The sequence below is a fragment of the Chinchilla lanigera genome, unplaced genomic scaffold (assembly GCF_000276665.1).
Source record: "Chinchilla lanigera isolate Chin_1 unplaced genomic scaffold, ChiLan1.0 scaffold00062, whole genome shotgun sequence".
Lineage (NCBI taxonomy): Eukaryota > Metazoa > Chordata > Mammalia > Rodentia > Chinchillidae > Chinchilla > Chinchilla lanigera.
This window is the reverse complement of record NW_004955463.1, coordinates 5969889-5976520: the sequence shown is the minus strand read 5'-3', so window position 1 is coordinate 5976520 and position 6632 is coordinate 5969889. Positions and strand designations below refer to the sequence as shown.

Here is a 6632-nt window from a genome sequence, read left to right as displayed (position 1 = left end):
CACTCCTACTCTAGCTCTTTTTCTCAAAATGTTATCAACTAGGTTTACACCACCTAAACAAGACATTAGAATGTTCTACTTTGGGAGATCTCACCAACTCAAGAGAAAGAACCCAATGATCTGATAGTCAAGGTTTCCCTAGCAAAGAATGTGACCAGTTCTTATCTAAGAGAACATTTCCTGAATGATTTCATTCCAACAATAAGGTGAAAAAGGAAACTGGGAAATCTATCATCCGGGATGCAGACTCTCATAAAATATCCCCACCAGGAGGTAAACTAAGGATTGAGGGCCAGAGGGAGGCTTATTTCCACCTATTTTCTCTTTTGTAATTTTGAATTTTGTACTATAATCAAATATTACTCATAAAAATTGAAATGTTAATGTTTAAGTTCTCAGAAGTAGATCAATAAATATATTTGAGACTGTTTCTTCCAAAAGTGGAGCAGCAAAGGAAGAGGAGAAAGTTAAAGGATAGAGTTAGGAAGTCTAGAGAGTCATTTCAAGAGTTCTAGCACCAACTAGTAGTAGTTTTGAAAAAGGAATGAAGGAAATATAATAGGGAAAAGTGTGAGAGAGATAATAGAAATATTCCCAGAACTGAATAATAAGCCCCTAGATTGAAAGTAATCATACAATGCCAAGCATATGAATGAATAGACAATGACCCACTATGAAGTATGTCAGGTAGCCAGGCATGGTGGTGCACACCTGTAATCCCCGCACTCAGGCGGCAGAGGTAAGAGGATGGATGCAAGTTGGAGGCCAGCCTAGGCTACGTAGTGAGACCCTGCCTCAAAAAAAAAATAATAAAGTACTTCAGGTATTCAAAAAGGAAGAAGCCAGTGTGGTGGTGCACAGCTATAATCCCAACACTCAGGAGACTGAGGCAGAAGGATCACTGTGAGTTGGAGGCCAGCCTGGGCTACATAATGAGTTCTAGGCCAGCCTGGGCTATATAGTGAGATCCTATCTCCAAAAAACCACCACCACCACCACCACCAACAATACAAGCATTTACAGAAAACAAAGTCGTCACTTGCAAAAGAAATTAGATACTGAACGACAGCACTACAAGGCAGAAGGTGTTGAACCAGGGCTAACTTCAATATTCTGAGCAGAAATTGTGTTCATTCCTAGAATTGTACAACCCCCCAAATGATCAATCAACTATGGGAATAAAGACCTTTTCAACTATGCAAGGAATCTATAATTGTACTTCCAATGCACCTTTTCTTAGTAGACTTCTAGAGCACGTGCTAAAGAAAAATAAGGCAGTGAGGTAAGATAAAGATGCAACACACAGCAAAGTGTAAGGAAAATCTAGGATGGAGCTGGGCAGCAGGCCTCGAGAACAATTAAGTGTAAATTGGAGCAGGGGCATGAAGAGTTTAGAGAGGGAAGCCCTTTGAAATGCAATGGAATTGGATGATTATCTAAATTATGTGAGCATTTGAAAGCAAAATACAGTAAAACTTTGGATTATAAGTAGCTTGTTCTGCAAGTGTTCCAACAATTCCCACTTAATTTTAACCTGATCAACATGTAATGTCTGGAAGTATGAATGGTATGTGATGCCACATGTAACATGATCACCGCTGAGCCAGTGGTTCCACCCTGGACCCCCCAACCTGGGACTGTGGGTGATGTTCTGCCAATAGCAAGAGGTTGTGGAGGAGATCTCATTTGCAGGGGAGGAGGAAAGGAATCCTGCAGAGAGAATTCCTGCAGAGGGATCCCTCACTTCATATGAGGTTAGGGAGATGCATAAAATATGGGAAACTGCAACTTTTTGCAGAAAAGTCCCACCCGAATAATAAGGTGGTAGCAATGAGAATGATGAATCTGTTTAATGATAATGCACTATCATATTTCTACAAAATGCTCAAAAGGAGACAAAAGAAAGTGTCATTGGATAGGTTCCTTGTTAAAGTTGCATGAAAAGAAAAAGATTCCATTGAGCCAATAGATAGCAGTGATTCCTTTAGTGATAGGGCGAGTCATCTTACACAATAACCTCCTCTCTCTGTGTCCCTCACAACCAGCCATGAAGGTCTTCAAAGGTAAATGCAGGCTAAGTTTTCTCTATAGTTTGTATATTCTATATTATTTTGTATTATATTACAATATTGTGATGATGTTTATATGAATAAATACAGAATAAATAAAAATTAGTGTTGTAGAATCATCTGAGTTTCCATTATTTCTTATGGGAAAATTTACTTTGATATACAAGCGCTTTGGATTACAAGTATGTTTCCGCAATGAATTATGCCTGCAAGCCAAGGTTTTACTCTAGAAGGTTTTAGCAGATCTAAATGATCACGAGATCAAGAAATATAAGAGAGGGGAAAACAAGGTAATTAGTATCTACACTAAAAACAAAAATTTCTAAAATGAATAAAATGTAGCTGTAGCATACCACGTGGCCCAAAAGTGAACAACACATATACAGTCATAATGAAATTCACTACTAATTTTCCCTTAAGGGAAAAAATGTCTTTAATCTGTCTCTGTTTCTTTTATTTTACTCCTTACTGAGATTCAATGATTGCAGTGGACATAAAACATATGAAAATAAACTTCAATGCTTTAAAATATTTTTAAAAAATACTTCATTTGTAAGAATTTTTAAAACAAATGTCTTTATTGCTATAAATTACATAAGTTATAAAATGATATTACCCACTGCATAAGAATTTATTTCAGAATCAGAAAAATAGAAAGAACCCATTAATCCCTTTCAAAAGCTTTGACAGATTTCTGGATTGAGACTGAAAAAAGGTCCGGTGCTTGTAAAGTGTCTGTCCTATTGAAAGTATTTAAGTTTGAAGACATTTAAATCTTGAGGCATCATCAGAGCAAGAACACAATGTCACATCAGCATCCTTCCCAATAGAAGTATTGCTTCCCCATGTGTAAGCAGTACAACAGTCATACTAATCATTATACAAGAAAAGTACTACTAGAACCCCATCCCAACTGTGCTGGTCCCTGGGCTATCTAGGCTACTTGGGCTACCTGGTCAGGTGATCCCAGGCAAATGGGCTGTGCATCCTAAGGGATGGGCTTGAATATAGATGCAGTGTTCCCCTAAGTCATCATGTGCTATACCAGTTTATATTTCCCCAGATTAATTTATATATATATAAAATCAGTTCTCAAACTTAAATTGTTCTAAGATTCTGGGGAAGATGGCCATGGTCATGTTTGTCACCTGATGTGGAGTTCATTAATGGAAGCAAAATTTTGCCAAATGCTCCTGTTAGTGAATCAAATTGTTTTCAAAAAGCATCATTCGTGAACTGAAGTGTCTACATATATGTATAATAAATACACATAACCATGTTATCCTTTCAGAGCCCTGAACTGTGAAAAGGCTGGTGAATTACTATGATTGGGTTCTTTCACTGTAGTCTGCATAAAAAGTTCCTTTAGGAAAGTACCTCATTTATTGAACAAGGTGTTCACATGCAAAGCCATTTACTGTTTGTAATAAACATACAGGATAGCAGTGTTATCTTTATTCTAGAGAAGACTAGGCTCAGGGAAGAAACTTGCCCAAGAATATACAGTATTTTCCCAATAAGCATGAATCAAATTCAGTTGTATTAATAGATTTTACCATTATCCAAAATGTTCCTCATTTCTCTTGCCTGTAAGAATAAAGCTACAGTACACTTAGATGATCCAAGCCCATGGAATATTTTTCAAAAGTCACTGTCTTTTCTTGCCAAGTATGTAAGGGAGGCCTAATGAAAAATGATTACTTTCAACAAAGATTTGAGATATAGTCAGAAGCACAGAAATGTCTTGTCTTTCATTAAAATCACATAAGCTAATGGTCACTATGACATTATGAGCATAGTCTTACGGATTTTTGGAGAAAAGGGAAGAAGTGTGGTGTTTAAATCACTGAAATGAACCTTAGGTTTCCCTCAGTTTCAACATAATTCATTAGTAAGTTGACGGCCCTTCCAGGTCTGACGAGTTTTGCATATATCTGATGTTCAGCAACTTCCCTTCCTTTGAAAGAACATTAGTTACTTCCTGAGAGTTGTGGGAACATTGTAAGGTCTATACATCTTTCAAGGGAAATGGATTCTTACATAAAATATCACTTTAAACATTGAAAGCTGTCTTTGTTAATCTTCAATTTCTTAAAAATTAGGACATCACAGTGACATTATCAGAGTGCAGTTGTCTATAATTTGCACAGCTAAATTTGGCTTCCGGATTGTCAAATATGCAAGTGTGTTGTTTGGAATAATAGTTAATAATAGTTTCCAAGTGAGTCAGAAATAGAGCCACTATCATTTAAAAGCTGGAGCCAAAACGCAAGTTCCTCTCTGGCAAGATAATGAGTTAATGAGGAAGACCTCTTTCAAACCAATAAACAACACAAGCATTCAGAGTTATCTAGGTGCCTACTACCTTGAATGTGAAGTTATAAACCCATCACAAGGTGATCACTAGCAGTACATGCATTACCACCTTTTCAGCAAGAGCTTGAGCTAAACAGCTTGCACTTGTATCAGTGGTCTGCAGAAATGATGACTACGATAAGAATGGGGCCGTGGCTTTACAGAGCTTCTTGAATTAAGAAAAGGAACAAATTTAAGACTCGGAGATTCAAGGGCCCTGGAATTGCTCCTTTAATGCACTGCCCAGGAAAGCCTTTTATTTGTTTGTTTGTTTGTTTTGTTTTGTTTTTTTCCTGTACCAGGAATCAAACTCACGACCTTGCACTTGCCAGGCAGGCACTGTGCTGCCGAGCTAAATCGCCAGCCCCAGAAAGCCTTCTCTAATTCCCCCTAGTACAGGTTTACACTGAATCTTCTCCATCAGCGACTGTCCTCACTTCCTGTCTCTTTCATCTCTGCCCTGTGCCTTTCGAGGCTGACCTCTGACAGCTGCATCCACACAGCTCCAGTGACCTCTGGTCTGCTCTTAGAATATCAAGCAAGGCATCAGAGTATGTTGGGAGAGTGGGGATGGAGGGTCGATTCCACTGATACAGCAGGACCAGAATTCACCTCCTTAAAACTCAACTCAGCACTCTGCTACTATTCTCACCAGTTGCTCTACCCACACAACTCCCCCTATGCCCTCATACGTGGGGGTGGCAGTGACGTCCTGCTCTTGGCCATCTTAATACTGCCCCATCCCTTGCTGTTTTACACCAAACTTGCTCTACTTTGGTAAGTGGCTGCTCTGTGGAACCCTCATGGTCTCGTGGGTGGCTAACTTAGGTTGGCTCTTGCATGGAAATTTTGGAGAATGCAGAGCCTCACTTCTGTAGCAACATAATACAGTCTTTGCCAATAGATGCTGTATCTCATCCGCATAATAACTTCTCAGTCCTTGTCAACTGAAGGGTGAAACAATTTGGAAACAACTTGATACATGTAAATTTAGGTTACTGGTAAAATATACTTATCCATGAATGTTATGACCAATTTGTCTCTATGCTCTCATATAGACTGCCATAGTTTTTCCTATGGCCTTTGGAAATGTATAAGGTGCAGTAACATAGTACATCCTGATATGTAGATATCTCTGTGTGTGTGTGTGTGTGTGTGTGTGCGCACACATGCACACATGTGTCTTTATCTATCCATCCATCCATCAGTTGTTAATATATTCCCAGTCAGAGGTACAGCTTTGTGGACACAGTCCTCAGCAGAAAGCAGACCAATGACATAAAAAGGACTGGTTCTGGCCAGTGTGGTGTGACAGATCATACCCTAGCACCCACTCAGGGGGCTGGGGCAGAGGATCACCGCTAGTGTGAGGCCAGCCTGGGCTACTAATGAGTTCAAAGCCAGCTTGCAAGTGAAACCCTGTCTTAAGAAAGAAAGGATGGGCTCTAAACTATAGCCCTGAGTGCTCACTTTGGTAGCACATGTACTAGAATACAGCTCTGAGTTTCATCTCTAGCTCTTGTCACTTGTGTTACCTTGGACAAGTTCTTTAGATTCTCAGATCTTTTTCCTCTTCTGCAAGAAGAGTGATACTCCCACCTCTGTTGCAGTTAAGGCTTACTTGTTTTATATAGACTGCTTGACATATAAGATGTACCTGATAAGCATTTCTTTCCTTGCTCCCAGAATCATGGCTTGTACACAAAATGTTCTGAAATTTTGTGGAAGTTCCATGCTTTTTGTTGTTTTGTTTTGCTTCAAAATTCTTCTATTTCTCGAGCCAAACTGCCCAGGATCAGAAGGTCTGACACCTCATGCCTTTATCTATTGATATAATAAACTTTCTATGCTGAGCTCTTTGAATTAGTATTATCAAATTCCCTTAAGGTCAGATACTTAATCATCAATGTTTAGGCATTAGTAAGACTAAGGAATGGTAAAAAAAAAACTTATGTTCTGTTATCTTCTGGGTTCTTAAGAAACTGGAGAAACCTCTAAAGAGTAACCAGGAGTACAAATCAGCTTGCTGCTAGAAATCTTCAGCCCAATGCACCTACTCGCTGATAAGAAAACAGAGGCAAAGGGAAAGAAGGAGAAATTTTGTATGTATGTATATGCAGGATAGTTAACATGGCTGTTCTACTGTCTTGTATTTCTTTGCTGAAAGAAACAGTTAGTGATTCCTTGATTGATCAGCATTGCATGTCT

The 6632-nt window shown here is 38.8% G+C and overlaps 1 pseudogene; it reads left to right on the top strand.

The window, feature by feature from the left end:
• Positions 1–697: 697 nt before the first annotated feature.
• LOC102007204 overlaps positions 698–6632 on the top strand; it is a 20165-nt pseudogene continuing 14230 nt past the window's right edge.